General features: G+C 33.8%; 1 pseudogene across 1 annotated transcript; it reads right to left on the minus strand.

The window, feature by feature from the left end:
• Window positions 1-201: 201 nt before the first annotated feature.
• LOC143597918 (polyadenylate-binding protein 2-like) lies at window positions 202-8,428 on the minus strand (annotated as a pseudogene). Its single transcript, XR_013147012.1, has 9 exons — window positions 8,089-8,428; window positions 5,006-5,124; window positions 3,705-4,361; window positions 2,947-3,024; window positions 2,390-2,479; window positions 1,715-1,855; window positions 1,464-1,640; window positions 1,162-1,383; window positions 202-577 (listed from the first exon to the last, which is right to left on the minus strand). The product of XR_013147012.1 is annotated as a polyadenylate-binding protein 2-like (transcript).
• Between the last annotated feature and the right edge of the window lie 8,708 nt (window positions 8,429-17,136).

A 17,136-nucleotide genomic window follows, 5' to 3' on the forward strand; every position in this document is an offset into this window, starting at 1 on the left:
AAAGGGCGAGATAGTTTACATACATTTCACCCTACCTAGACGATACCAATAGACAAGCTATAGGTGAGATTCAACTGCCCCATAATTATTTTTTGATTTTAATTTATAAAATATAAAAAGAGAAAGAAATAAAGCAAGCACACAAAAGCCAGCACATGAATCAAAACAAAATCACACATCAAAAGCAATACCACAATCCAGAACAATCAGGCACGCTAATAATGTTTCCAATCCCCAAAAACAAAACCTAAAAAACCAAGGGACTCAATAATCTAGACATCTACCGCCTTCAATCATCCATCAATCGTTAACCAAAACAAAGCACTCTCTTAACTAATTAAGAAACAAGGTTTTCATTAAGAGAAAGTGCAGCCATTTGAGCAGATGGACTATTTGCTTGCTGTTGCACATTCCTCAAAACCTCCATAGCCTCTGCAACCTTGGCCTTCAATGCATCTGGTGATTCAAGCAAATGCAAAACCTCAGTTTGGTCCATTTCTAAAAGCATTCCCGTTACCTTAGCCGCATGCTCGTGCTCCAGTTGGTCAACCAACGGGTACAGATTCTCGCCCAGCATCTAAATCATTTCAAATGTTAATTTAAATTAAAAAATGGCATCAAGAAACTCAAAAGAATATTAACGAACATTTCAAAGTATGTTCACGATTGTTCATAAAGAAAATGAGTGTGTTCGTGTTCGTGTCCGTCTACGTCTGTTCGAAAATAATATAAACAAACGGTTCACAAACATACACAAACATGTCATATTTGTCCTTTTAACTTTACACCAAACAAATTGTCGAACACGAACAATTAAACGAATGAGGTTTCGTGTTTGTAATCATTCATTAAGTTAACATGCTTATCGTTTATGTTTGTTCGTTAATAGTTTAAACAAACGATTCACAAACATAAATAAACATAATCGAACGAACATAACTGAACACCGACTAAAAGTAAACGTAAATATCAAACCATTGAACCTAAAAACTAAACAAAACTAGACTTAACTTTAGTAACTTATAAAGGGTGATATTTTAATTTCAATAAAGTAGACTAATATGTAACAAGCTTAGAAAATTAAACAAATATATAAACACATAAAGTTAAACCATAAACTAAAACTACAAGAAGTCAAAAGTCAAACGTGTAGATACATACCGTCCTCTGTTGGTCAGGTGATGCATTAGCAAGAGCAGAAGCCAATGCTGTAATAGGCATCGGCTGTTGAGTAGCAGTAGCGCCATCTCGTGGCAGCACGCCGCCAACACCGGCAGCCATGTCATACGGTACTGGCAGAATTCCACCGCCAACACCCGCTGCCAAATTCGCATCCGCCACGTTCCTAGCTGGATAGCGATGCATACGCCCTCTCGGTGCCATCTAAGAAAAACATCAATCAATAATTATATTCACTTAAGTTTATATGTTTTGAATAAAAAAATTATATATCATTCACATACCGGTTGTGGCACCATAGGAACAGGCTGCTGATTTTGTGGGACTGGACCAGTCCCACGCCTGCCACCTAGGCGTTGACCTTGTTGACCTTGTGGGACCATTGGTACAAAAAAGTTTGGCATAGGGCCACCACCTGGCCTCATTCCAGGTACCAGCTGCTGCTGGTAACAGAATCCAGCCTAAAATCAAAACAATAAAATAAATAGCATAGCAATAATAATAAAACGATAATAAAATAAGCGCAAAGTAGTACCTGTGGAGGAATTATAGCAGGAGGGTGTTGACCATAAAATAATTGTTGGCCAATACCCGGAGCACCAGGTGGGTACATGGGCATACGAGGAGCCAACATTGAAGGTGCCATTGCCACTGGCCTCATTTGTGAAAATTGTGCCTAAAATCAACAATTTTAAATTATGAATATTTATAAAACAACTAAATAGAGGGAGAATTTCATTTATACCCCTAGAAACCTTCAAAATATCATACATACTCATTTAAAATCTCACATTTACCCATTTTATTAAAAACAATTTTACATATGAGAATTTCTCCCTTATACTTCTACTAAAATAACATATACCCCTAGAACCCTTCAAAATATTATGTAAACTCAGCTAAACTTAAAATCTATAATATATACCCCTCAAAACTAATAAAAATCTCACGTTTTCCATTTTATTAAAAACAGTTTTAAAAGTACCCTTATACTTTCACTAAAAATAATAACTTTATATATATTCATTAAATAATAGTATTATTTAAAAAAAAGGACGAACTGAAGGTAAAACAGTAAATATATTAAAAATGGGAATGTTTGATATATTAAAATTTGGTTGGGACTTAGGTTTGTTTGATACTTTTAAAGTTTCTAGTGGTATATATGTAATTCTCCCATAGATACATACAAATTTTATTATATGATTACCTGCAGCATTGCTTTTCTTTCTTCCTTGCGTTGTGCAAGTGCAACATACAACGGCTTGCTCACGATCATCTTCCCATTCATCTCAGAAAGCTATAAATGTTAATAAAAAATAGAAAAAAAGTTAGCTCACTGTTAGCATACCATATTGAAAATAACACTAAATACATAAATGGTCCCTGTGGCTTGACATAGTAACGCGTTTGGTGTTTAACACTAACTTTTGTTGAAAATTCTGTTTAATTTAAATAATGACAGTTTTGGCCTTTTAACTAGTTACATTAATAATCGTTATGCTTTGATTTTGTAGCATATTCTGGGTCTAGAATTATGTGCTAGACCCCAAATGAATTACAAAGTAAAGGCGAAGAACTATTTACGTAATTAGCTAAAGTGTAAAAATTTCATTTTTTAAAAACTTGTATTTCTAACAGAAGATAGTGTTAGACCCCAAATATGTTACAAACTGAAAACCTCAGATAATAAGCCTGTTAGCTTTGTCAAACTACAGAGCCATTCATATAATTAGCTATATAAATAAAGTTAAACAAGTTTCTTACAGCTCGAGAAGCTTCTTCAGAAGAAGAAAACGCAACAAAACCCGAACCTCTACTAATCCCACTAGGATCACACATAACCTATTAACAAAAAATCTTGATTAAATAATAACACATAAACATAAATAAGTATCATATATAGCCTTAAAAAGCTAATTAAAATATATTCGTTACCCATTTCATTAAAAATAATTCAAGAAATGACAATTCTATACCTAATTTTCTTAAAAAAACTTCAAGTTTATACAATTACATCATTACACCATAAGATTGGAACCACATAAAAATATATAATTATTTTCTAAAACAGTACTGAAATTAATAATTTGAATTCACCGACGATCAGAACAAGTTTAAAAATAATCCATCTTTGTGAATTGAAATAAAAAATATAGAGACAGATAACACCCAATCACCCATAGCCAAGCTATAGGTAAGGTCTGGGGAGGATGAAATGTAGACATACCGTACCTCTATCCCTAGAGGATAGGAGGTTGCTGACTTGATTCCAGTTTGAACCTCAGATCCAAAAATAAAAGTTTAGATATTTAACTTATATTCCCGTCAAATTATGACCTCCTGTTAATACTTCTAATTTTTCAATGGATTCATTCGTTTATTTTATAGAACACATGATATACTTTATTCTTCAAAACTATAATATTACCATTATAGTTGCTAAAAACTTACCACGATTGTATTTGAGTAGTTTGTATTTGAGTTTGAAAAATATACTTGACAAAAGTCAACAAAAGTCAAACCTTGCACGACGTGATTGTTCCATAATCTGAAAAAAGCTCCTTAAGTTTATCATCATCAATTGTATCATCCAAATTCTTGACATACAAATTAACGCCTTGAAACTTATCAACGGCTTCCTTTGCGGTCTGTTCAAGCCGACTCTTCAACTCAAGCTCCCGTTCACTTTTCTTCTTCGCTTTCCCAACATACCATTCTCTCTCATCAATTTTCTTCCCGTTTAACCCTTCAACCGCGTTAGCCGCATCATCCGCATTCTCAAAATTAACGAACCCAAAACACTTAGACTTCCCATCCGCATCCCTCATAATAACCGCACTCGTTATTGTTCCATATTCACCAAACGTCTTTTTCAAATCTTAGTCAGTGGTTGATTCCGATAGGTTTTTCACATAAACGTTGTTGAACTTTACGTTCGTTAATGATGCGTCGCGTTCTTGCTTACGAAGAAAGTGACCAACGTAAACTTGTTTGTCGTTAATTAGCATACCATTTAGCTTGTCGATTGCGGTTTGAGCGGCTTCTTCGGTTTCAAACTGCACGAACCCGTACCCTTTTGACTGGCCTGTACCATCAGTTGCAATCTTGCACGAGAGTATAGTGCCGAAGCTAGAAAACGTGTCGTGCAATGCCTTGTTGTCAATTGACTTATCCAAATTCTGCACATAAAAAAATATAAAAATAAATACAATAAACTTAAAGTTGTAACGATAATGCTAGAAAAATAATTAACCGTGTGCACAAAACACATGTAATGCAATCATCCAAAACAAAAAGAATATGTTTTGTGTAGAGGCGTGATGGGTTAGTTTGTATCAGTAACCAAAGTCCAGTCTTGGTTTTTTAAAATTTCAACTTTTTCGGTTTATACAATGGGTGCGGTTCAGTCAGTTTCGGTTTTACATTTGTGCATGAAAATTTTAAGCCAAAAGTAAAATACACAAAATGTTGAATTTGGGCCAAAAATTTTTCTTAGTTGTGTATATTTGATTATTAAACGTTTACACCTGAAACTTTTGGGCTACAACATTTACTAATTTCCTAATAATTATTCAAAATCAGTTTTTCAGTTACGATTGATTTTTCCAGCTTTTCGTTATAATAACGAAACCTAACCGAAAAATCGCTTTTTTAGAAAATATAAAACCAAATTGTCTTTATTTAATAAGTTCAGTTTTTTCAGTTCAGTTAATGCGGCTATTCCAATTATGTTTCGTTTATTTCATTTTCGTGCACACCAATAATTTTGAAGTCTCCTTGAAAGTAAATTAACAGAACAGGGAACAAATAATAATGAAAATACCTTGATAAATATATTTGCGGTTCCACTTTTACGAACGCTTGGATCCCTAAGAGAATACATGATGCGAATAGCTTTCCCATTAACAGCAGTGAAATTCAGCACTTCAATAGCTCTTGCAGCTGGAAATCATGTTAAAGTAAAGCATAAATTTATATATGTATTAAAGACGCTTACAAATAATTTAAGCCACGGGGTTCAAAATAAAAAACAAGAACCGCAAACCTCCCATTTATATATGTATAAAAGAAATTTATATATACTTGCAGAACTAAGCAAACATTTAGGTAAATTATAGAACAACCAAACAAAAGTTAAAAAGAAACATCTAACAAACAGAATGCAGTTATGCACCAAAAAATGAAATATATATCATGCTAGTTTTGATTGAAAAAATAAATATGAAAACCACATTGAACTATATTTAACGATAAACAATGCATCAATAAATTTACAACAAATTAGGAAAAACCACATGAACTGATTCATTTTCCTACATTTAATAGTAGAAATGTCACATAATCATTAATACAAGTTGCAGTTGTACAAAGAAATTAATTGAACTCTCAACAAATAAATCATAAATCAATTTACCAGTTAAACAGCAAATTGAGGAAAACCACATGAAAAGCTTACATTTCCACACATTTCATACTTGTAAAAACATCTAACTAATTAAAGCAACATAATTTTGTCCACATGACCTTCACCTAGGTTGTCCACATAGACTTCCATGTCATCAACCTTCCATAAATCTAATTTCCACATTCACAATAAAATTTTAATCAATGATATTGACTTTTATAATTTTGTAACTTATTAATGTAATTATGATACTAATTATTCTATTTATTGTTAAAATTAAAAAATTTATTAAATTTACTAGGTTTAAATTGTTCATCGTTTCTTCTTTAAAAGGCACATGCTTCGTTCAAAAATCATAACGCTCCCCATCGTTTGTAACTAGATTCTTCGCCTCATCTATAGCCGGTTCTTCATGATTTGTCGGTTTCATAGTCCAAACGACATTAAATATGTTCATCGTTTGCAATTATCAGGTATGATTTATATTTTAGTGTGTAATCAATTTTTGTGAAGAACAACATCAAATTGATTCACTGTTATTGGATTTAGGGTTTAACTACATAATTTTTTATACTAACGGTTAATAGATTTGATATTTAATCTATTCCTATTAATTGATTTATGTTTTAATCTATTTAGGGTTTAAAGGTGTGATTTTTTTTTAAATTATCGGTTAATCGATATGATGTTTAATATGTTTGTTACTTAAAATTATGTTTATATATTGTGATTTTTTGTTCATAATACGTCTTTTTCCAAGTTTCACTAATATTAATTTATTTTTATGACCTATCAATTTAAAATTTGAAAATCTTATTATATATGGATAGGAACCTAACTGTTATAATCTAATCTAACTAATATAATAAAGCAACTCAATTATATCCATGTGTCATTAATCTAGGATGTCCACATAGAACTCCACATCATCACATTTCAATATAATTATTTTCCACATATTCACAATTAATTTTTGGTAACATTAAACACTTATTTTTGAAAACTAAAATCTTTTTTAATATAGTTGATCAATTAGTTATATATTGACTAGAAATTCACAACCTTACAAAAATTGTTACTTTTAATTAAAACAATCATGCAACAACAATCTTAGAAAAAAAACACTAAAACAATCTTACAAAATGCACACCAGGAATTTTTTTTAATTGGGATGGATCCCCGACAAACATTTCAATAAAAATAAAAGAAAAGAAAATGGGTTAACTAAAACGGTTTCTAAATTAGTCAACATGTCAAATTGGTTTATTATTATAGTTAGATGTCTAAATTTTGGTAGTTCCAAAAATCAAGTCCTGGATTTTTATTAGAAATTATATGCTGCATTTATAGGCTTATTTATAGGGTTTCATTTATAGGATGTGTATTGTATTATATTGAATTCGATTTATTGTATTTATTATTTAATTAAAACGGTTTCTGAACTTACGGTGTTTATCAAAAATAAACATCTCCATATGTAGTATATAGCATCTGCTCATAGATGCATTCTCCACATTAAAACAATCTTCTGCCTTTGAAGCTTTTACAAAGTAAGTTCTTCAACTGTATTATAAATTTTATATTTAAACAAATTATTTTAGTAAAGTCTTTTATCGTTTGATTTAAAACAGATTACAATGGAGGTTCAAAACTTTACAATGTTGGATGAAATTGATGTTCTCAAAACATCTCCATCCATAGTTAAGGTTAGAGTTTTGAGAGTATGGACTGTCAAGGATAACAAACATTCCAAACAAGGAATTCTTGATGGAGATGGTCCTCATGGATCAATCTATAAGTTTTTTATTGTTTTATATTTTCCTTTCTCTATACTACTCTTTTCATTAATTTTCTACACATGTTTCTTATTATTATTATTATTATTATTATTATTATTATTATTATTATTTCATGACAGGAGAATCGAATGCAAGCTACGGTTTTTAAACCCGACATTTTTTGTTTCAAAAGGCTTTTGAACGAAAACTCTACACGGGTGAAAATATAAGTTTAAACCTGGTATATATTTATAAGCTTAGTTTTCAAATAATATTACAAAATCTGTTACTAATGTGTTTTTTTATTTTTTTTAGGTATAATGGTTCATTTATGTTATATTATTCCTTATTTACTGAATTATTTATTTATAAAGTATTTTCTTTTTATGTTATAGACATAGTTTAACATCTTTTGTAATATCTGCTGGTAAAAAACTTATGTCAAATATTTGTGTTGATTGAATATGTTTTTTTACATTTTATATTGTTCCATGATATGTTTTCCAGTGTAACACGGGTTATTATCCTAATAATAATTAAAATCTGAACAAAAACTCACAAATGCAAGTATATTAAAAAATTTTAATGTTGGAACCATTCTAACAATAAACAATGCATGAATAAATTTACAACAAATTAGGAAAACCACATAAACAGCTTCCATTTCAGTTGCAGAAACAAATTAATTTAGCATTTAATAAGCAAATGTAGGTAGACACTAACCATCATTAGGGTTACTATAGTTAACATAGCCATAACCAAGCGACCTGCGAGTACTCAAATCCCTACAAACCCTAACCGACACCACCTGTCCAACTTGATTAAACAGATCATACAGCTGCGAATCCGTCACATTAGCTTCCAAATCCCCAACGTAAAGCGACGTCGTTCCAAACGACTGGTTTCCTCCGGCCGCCGCCGCCGCCGCAAGGCCACCAGCATTCACGCCGTTCGGTCCAGCCACCGCGGGAGGTTGAACCTGAATCTGTGCCATTATTATTTTAGGGTTTTTGTGACAGGATAGATAATTAGATATGAAACAGTTTGTTTTTTTGGAGGGCAGGTAAACTGCACTGCAGTGGAAAGAATAACGGTGTGGAGTTTATATATGAAAACCCTAGGTTTCGGAGGCTGGGGATGGGGTGATCTGGGCCGTTGATTTGGATCGTGAGAGGCTTTTACGGTTGGATTTAAGGGGGATTTAGGTGGACGGTGAGGATGATGATGATGATGTCATGTGCGGGATCAGGTGTTTCGCCTCATGGTTATGGCTATGGTGTGTGTTTGGGTTGATAAAGGGGTTGGATTTGGATAATGGCCGGGTTGTTGATTATTTTGAAGTTAGATTTTTAATTGTTTGATTACAGTTATGTTTTTATTTTCTATTATTGGGCTTATTAAATATCGATGAGCATGAAATCGAGAGCGGAGAAATCGACTCTTTACTAAAACGAAAGATTTCGTTTTGAGATATTGATTAATCGGGAGTTAAAGGTTATGGTTGTATGTGAATTGGGGGGGGGGGGGGGGGGGCGTCATTACATGTTCCAGACGTCTGGTGTAGGAGAGGAAAGGGGTTCTCTAGGTGGTATGATATTGTCTAATTGTATTCTGTACTAATTTTAAAGAAAATGGTTAATGTTGGGGATTTGGGGTATAAACTTGTTTGGTAAATGAAAAAATAAATGATTGTGATCTTAGTGATAAACAAGTCTGGCAGGTTAGCTTTCTTTTGTCGGTGGTATGCAAATAGAACAACAATAAGTGCTCTCTACACTCTTTTGTGGTTCGTTTGCCGGTAGTGAGCATCATTGTAGGAAAGATTCTAACCAAGGAAAGTTGCATCTTATGTTCGAGGTTTATTTTGGTTAATAAACAAGTCAAACATTTTATCGTTCTTTTAGGACAAACAAGCTTCAGATTTACAATGAGATGAATTATAAGGGTTTGGTTCAAGCTCTCATTAACCTTTCCAAGATCTTATGTAACATATACACACACACTAGTGGGAGAGCCTGCGCGTTGCGACGGGGAAGCAACATCAATTCGTTTGGTAGCGTTTTGGTTCGTTATGGTGCCAACGTTACTTGGGCGTTGTGGTAGGACTTCTATCTACATACAGTGAATGTCTAAGGTGGTGTTCGTAGTTATGTTTGTCATTTATACAAACAGTTGAGAGAAAAACGAACACAATTGAAGATAAACAAACAAACACTAACTATAAGTAGAGGTAAATATCCAAGTTAAAGTCTAAATACCATTTTCTTTACCATTACATGTAACATTTTAAAACTTAAGAAAGATAAATAAGTGATCTTAAATTGGATATAAAGGTTTATAATATGAAATTTAGTGTGGTTTCAAATTTATATTAGTAATAAATAAATAAAAAATCAGAAAAGCTATTCACCAAAGGTCAAAGGAACAAAGATAATCGAGTAACCCATTAATTCGAAACCAAACCCAGCCGCTAGTAACGCTTTGGTTTCACGGTCTAAAACATTTACAACCAAAACCCGTGAGAAAATTGAATATAGCACTGTGCGTGTATAAAAACAAATTATGTAAACCAACAACATAATACAGTTAGCAACAAAATAACAATTAGTATTGAAAACAATTAGCAACACTAATAAAATATTCGGTTTACCTGAAGGTAATTGCTTGTGTCGTATTGATTCTTGAGCGCATGCTCGTTGAAGACCGATCGATGCAAAAGATGGGACCGTTAGTAATGCTCGTTCAACTATGTTCAATTATGTTTGTATGCTCACATTTGTCAATCATCCGTTATACTAATAATAAACGAAAACAAACAAACGAACACAAACACGTTCGTTTTCTTAATGAACCAACACAAACAAGAAAGCCTCGCTCGTATAAATGTTCGTGTTCAATCATTTATTCGGTTAAAGTTAAACAAACTTACACAAATATGATCCATTAATGTCTAAAAGATAACTTATAAAAATATATGTCTAAATATATGCTCCCAGCTGATGTTATCACCTCTGTTTGTTAAATAAGCATAATTATTAAATTATTGTAAGATTGTTAAATATGTGAATAAAGAACATATGCTAACATATTAATCACTTGTAAGATCATCATATATGATTGTTTCATGCCAAATAATATTGAAATATTGATCACTAACCACAAGTTCCCATAAGTTTATACTAAAGTCATCCACATAAATAAACGTTTTCCTGTCACTATAAAATTTACACCAAGTGCATACTTCTTTATGTTCTATATTGAGTATTATACAATAAACTTAAACTAAAAAGAATGTAAACTAAAATACCAAGTTACCTGTTTATAGAAATAGAATTGATATTATAATCATGGATATGTGCATACATCCTTCGACATCTCGCAAATGCAGCATCCGTGGCATTTTGCGCCAAAAACAAATGGGATTTATAATGTATTAGTTTCTATGCAATTTCATGTTGAAAGTTAACATAAAATGACCTCAGTTTAACATAATATTCTATTTTAGAAGGTGAGATATTTGTCTCCTTACTATTATCAATCAAAGACCGTTTGAAACTGATTATTTAGATTACCCTTCTATATAACTGCTTTCCGACAGGAGAGAATTTAAGGACAAGAGAGAATTTAAGGTAGAAACATACGGTCCGAGGTCCTTATTTATTTTTTAGAATTTTCGTTCCTTAACCTGGTTTTAGATACAATAAATATGTATATTAGCATCACTAAAAGATATCCGGGCCAGGGTGGCTGATGGTGTCATAAAGGAGACAACAAATCACATATTGATAATAGTTAGTAAAACAACTCTTACCATAAAAGACAGAAATGCCCCTGCACACACACTATACATAAAACCCGTTCCTTTGTATGTTTTTTTAGTATAAACTTCATATATAGCCTAATATATATTATTTAGTTATAAGAAAATAAAAGAGTTCGTTATCATATCAAACAGGCTATCTGTTTAATAAATAAAAAGGCAAAAGATGTTTTGGTTCATTTTTAACCATTTATACGAAAAATGGCGATTTACAAGAAAACATAAATTGTTCTTTAAAGTGCATGTGAACTTCAATGTATATATAGTACCGATTTTGACAGATGGTTAAAGAATTAAATCAATCAAACAACAAAACTCTATTGAATCAATGAAATCAATCAAAGGATTGTATGTTCCAACAAAACAAAAGAAATAATGTGGCGATGTATTGAATCAAAAGAAAGCTTGTTCTTGTAGAAATTATAAGAAACAATTGTTACCTTAAGCAGAATTGTGACCATGATTAAGATCCATGTTCTTGTAGACATTCAAACACAGTTAATGTATTGTACATAACCTAACATATACTATTTAGTTAAAAGAAAATACTAAAAGTGTTTTATCAGTCAAGTAAATTAAAAAGGTGTTGGGTTATGGAGGCTCGATTGGTGTTGGGCCTGTTCATTTTAGAAGACTAAATCGGTGGCAGTTAATTAAAGAGGCGGATGGCCTGGTTTTAATTTATAGGCCCGTTATTGTTTTTTTGGGGAACAAGTTGTTAACTCTAATCTTATTATTATAAATAGATATCTTGTACTTGTAATTCCTCATCACGAGTGAGGCAGAGGCAATAAGAAAAGTATCCTGGTGTACTTGCAGCCCGTGGACGTAGGTCAGCCGACCGAACCATGTAAATCTCGTGTGTCATCTTCGTTTATATTTTCTCTTGCAGTTTTATAGTGTTTATGCGTGTTTTGCAAAACCCAAATCCCAAACAAGTGGTATCAAGAGCCGAGGTTACGGTTACACCGGAGAACACAGTAGCTAGAGAAATTGTTTGGATCAAACTAGGGTTAATTGTTTGGGCAGCCGGCCATCCATTAAACCAAGATTTGTTTGATCGGAATTCCGTATTCGCACGTTCACCATCGTAAGTTACTACATTTAAAGAAAAGAATATTTATTGAAGTTTGAAGTTTGAAGTTTGAAGTTTGCAATAATTTGTTTTTATTGGTTGAGATACCCTTCACCCGCCCACCATCATATGATAAAAAACAAACCCACCTTTGTATGCGTTTGATCGAGCACATAGAGTAAAACAATTGTTTATGTTTTTTGGCTTATGTGAAAAAAGAATATTGCAAGAAGAAAATTTTGTTGTCTTGTGCGTGAAGTCAACAAGATCCAAAAGTAATTTTATTACTTTGCTCTTTAGGCATCTCTTGATTAGAAGAAACTTTGTTTCAGTTTCTGATTAGGGTTTGGGTTGATTCAAGTAATATTGGTTTTGTTCACGGTTTTAGCTTTGAGTTTGATCATTGGGTTTTGGCGTATTTAACGGGCAGTTTAGCCGGTTGGTTTTATGGTGATTGTACGGGGTTATTTTATTTGTCTGAGTTTTTCTTGATATTGTTACCTAGATTCAAAGTTGGGAATTCTTAGTTTGAGTAATGGCTGAGAACGGGAAACTTCAGATTGAGAAGTTTAATGGTAAAGACTTTGGTTGGTGGAAAATGCAAATTGAGGATTTGCTAGTTCAGAAAGATTTAGACATGGTATTGGGTGAAAGACCGGAGAAGATACAACCAGACGAGTGGGAAACTTTGGATAAGAAAGCCAAGGCAGTTATTAGATTGTCGTTATCGAAGGATGTTGCGTTCAACATCTTGAAGGAAACCACAGCGCGTGGGATAATGAATGCTTTGTCTAATATGTACGAGAAGCCTTCGGCAGCTAATAAGGTTTTCTTGATTCGTGAACTGGTGAACACGAAGATGAAAGAAGGAAGTTCAGTTACGGTGCACATCAATAACTTTAACTCGATTTTGTTAAGACTTGGGTCAGTTAGTATAAAATTCGAGGATGTCCTTGCCTGATAGCTGGTCGGGAACTGTTACAGCGATTACTAGTTCTACCAGCGAGTTCACTTTTGATGGGATTCGGGATCTTATTCTAGGCGAAGACGTCAGACGAAGAAATTCAGGTGAATCTTCAGGTGATTTAATGCATGTTGGCAGAGGAAAAAGAAATAACAGAGGTAGTGGGGACGGGAACATGAAAAGGAGTCAGTCTAGGACTCGGAAGGATGTGGTATGTTGGAACTGTAACGAGGCGGGGCACTTCAGGAATCAGTGTCCGAATTATAAGAATGAAAAGAAAAGAAGTCAACACAGCGCAAGAATACTCAGAGGATGAGGCTTTAGTTCTTAGTGTTGAGGGTAATGTTGATTCCTGGGTCATGGATTCTGGTGCTTCATTTCATGCTACCCACAGGAGTGAAGCATTGCGGAATTTGAAGGAATGTGATTTTGGTAAGGTTAGATTGGCGAACAATTATGTTCTTGATGTTACGGGTATGGGTGACATAAATTTAGTTACTTCAGCCGGTTCATGGACCTTGAAGGATGTCAGAGTGATTCCAAGCTTAAAGAAAAAGTTGATTTCTGTTGGGCAGTTGGATGAACAGGGACATAAGGTTAAATTTGGGAACGGGCAGTGGAAAGTTGTTAAGGGAAATCTTGTCATAGCTCGAGGAAGAAAGAGGGGTTCGTTGTATATGGTCAGTTTATCGTCTGAGGGAGTGACTGACCCAGTTCAGAAGAAGACCAAAGTCTGATTCACAGAGTCTAGTGGGCAGAAGAAGGTTTGTTTTGTAGGCGATAAACCCAAAGCCACATGTCAGATTCAGGTTGAACGTGCTAGAAAAGATTCAGAGAAACCAGTCAAGGGTTTTCTTGGCAGTGGGAGCACTGGCAGTCGATCAGTCAAAGCTTTAGCCAGAGTTACCAGACAATGGGTTAAGAGAACCGGTTTTTCAGTGGTTAAAGTCTCTTCAGAAGATTACCTTCTTAATATGGAGAGTGTTGTTTGTTCTCAAGGTATTCCAGGATTCGGTAATTCGTGTAAGTGGGAGTCGGTAGGGATAGAGAACGAGTCAGTGGCAGTGGTAGCCATGACTGATGTGTTGGAGCTCGGGGGAGCTTCAACGGGCCTTCAGGTTAACTGATGAGAAGGCAGATGCACCCAGGAAGACGAAGAAGATTACAAGAGGTACAAGTGATCATAGTGGAAGGCAGTTTGAAGATTATCAAGGCTCCAAGTGGGAGATTGTTCGGTTATGGAGGCTCGATTGGTGTTGGGCCTGTTCATTTTAGAAGACTAAATCGGTGGTAGTTAATTAAAGAGGCGGATGGCCCGGTTTTAATTTATAGGCCCGTTATTGTTTTCTTGGGGAACAAGTTGTTAACCCTAATCTTGTTATTATAAATAGATATCATGTACTTGTAATTCCTCATCACGAGTGAGGCAGAGGCAATAAGAAAAGTATCCTGGTTGCAGCCCGTGGATGTAGGTCAGCCGACCGAACCACGTAAATCTCGTGTGTCATCTTCGTTTATATTTTCTCTTGCAGTTTTATAGTGTTTGTGTGTGTTTTGCAAAACCCGAACCCTAACAAAAGGCACCTTCATCATCGATAGCTTATGCGTCATCCATCGCCTCAGCTGAAGCTGCAACCATCCGCTGTTCAGATGGATCAAGCCTATGATTCAACTCTGAAGAAACTGAATTCTTTGTGACAGGCTTGTCTCTAGGTGCTGATGGGCAAGATGCCATTTAGCAGCTTGCAACTTCCAACAATAATGATAATAAGAATCAGTTTAAAGACAATTAAATGAAATGTGTAAATCACAGCATACAAAAATCAAAAATGAACCGCTAACAATGGAAGCATAAGTACGCTTTTGAGGCTCAAGTACAAGTTCCTAAACTGAAGCCATATTGTCTTGTAGTGCATTCAAAAACTGTATTATATAAACCTATCACCAATCAGGGATTAGATGCAACAATTAACATTCATGGAGTTTCTGTTTACGGTTAACACTTTAAAGATTATAAACAATAAAGGGTATAAATACCCCTACACATACCCTCTGCATAAAATCTGCCAAGATACTTTAAAATGAAAAAAGAAATTGAAAACTAAAAAGCTAACATCAAATGTGGTGGTTTCTGAAATTTAGTTATGACCCATACAATACATCACAAAATATTTCCCTTGTTAAGTTTCTAACAAAAGGCCCAAATTCGTTCCGACCAAAAATCGTGAGAAAATTGAATATAGCACCGTACCTGAATTTTAAAAAATGTTGCAAACCAACAACATAATACAGTTAGCACAATTAGCAACACTAAAAAAATAATAATAGTAATAATAATAATAATAACAACAACAACCAATATAATATTGAAAACAATTAACAGCACTAAAATAAAAAGTTTCAAAATATATATGTTTTAAAAGGTTTCAAAATGGAAGTGACCAAACAAAAATGATATTTTCCCTCCATGTCGTCAGTTTTTCATGTAGAGCTTGTCACTTACAAGGCCTAAAAACGCAATACAAAATTATGAAACTTTAAATATATTGTTGTATTGTATAATAGATATAAATTTTAAATACAGAGAAAGTATATAAAGTTTATACACACCTCACTCTGATGACTTGATTTATTTGCTCCATTTTGCAATTGAGTAGTTTAGCAGCAATTATTTTTACAACCCACAGTTCCAGTTCATTATCCTCTATCTGCAAGTTATCCCACCTATAAATAATGTGATTTAACAACAAAATTTGTGTATGCAAGAGGAGAGGTGATGGCCGGGTATTTTGTATATACATTAGTGTGTTAATTATGTACTTTTATTTAGTATATTGTTAGAACTTTGGTACTTCATACGTGTTTTTGTATTTCAGGTCATTGATCGATAAAGATGCTAAATTGGAGACTTGTACGAGCATGGAATGATATCTCGGGAAGACCGGAGCATAAATTAAAGTCTTGGGAAGTGTTAGAAGGATTTGGGAAGAGTTTGGATGATAAACCTAAAACCGATGCGAAAACTGAACAAAAAAGCGGCCAAGAAGTAAAACGAGCATATCCTGGGCTAGAAAATGAGTTACGGGACCCATAATATATGAATTTTGGGTTTCTCAACGAGAAATCCAAAAATGAGGTTATATTTGGTCGCGGTATGCGACTAGATGGGTATATGGCCATCGCGTATCGCGACGGGCATAAAAACGGGAAAAAACGGGTTTTGACCTATATCTTCTATTTTACGAACCCTAATCAGTTAGGATGACCTCCAGCCACTGTTAGACGATTTTGGGTGAATTCCAAGGCTACCAATCACCTCTTGATCAATCCTAATGGCCTTCCTCATCATAATTGAAGACCTATCGCTGACAATGCTCGGCTAGTCTTCTCGAATCATGCCGGGGATCTAAAGTTTGTAACTTTTCAATTTTCTCATGTACTTAAGAACAACTAATTGTAATTGTATTTGATTAATCTATGAGTATTGATGTCTAATATTGCTGTGCATGCAGTCGGTTTAGGTTTATTTCGATCAAAACGATTAGTTTGCCGGTTGTTATGAAAATTACTTATGTGGTTGTTTTGACTAGTTGAATACAATGAAGCATACAATTGCCCTTAATTGAGTCACGCTGGCAGGGACTGCTTGATAACCAGTTCTGTGTGTTAGCGATTGTTGGTGCTTACAGTTTGTTGAGTTAGCCAATCTGTAATTGATCATTGATGGTTAATATGCTATGTTAATATGAGATTACTGTTAATTTGCTTACATGAACTCCCAGGTGTGATTTATCTTCGATAACTGTTTGAACTTGCTTAAGTACGTATTTCGTTTATTTAGTATTAAATCAATTGCGTTGCTAGTGTGATCAGCACTTTGGACATTCACTTCATAATTTTAGGAATTAGTTT

The sequence above is a fragment of the Bidens hawaiensis genome, unplaced genomic scaffold (assembly GCF_021521415.1).
Source record: "Bidens hawaiensis isolate Kalapana, Puna unplaced genomic scaffold, B.hawaiensis_p1.1 tig00049244_1, whole genome shotgun sequence".
Classification (NCBI taxonomy): Eukaryota; Viridiplantae; Streptophyta; class Magnoliopsida; order Asterales; family Asteraceae; genus Bidens; species Bidens hawaiensis.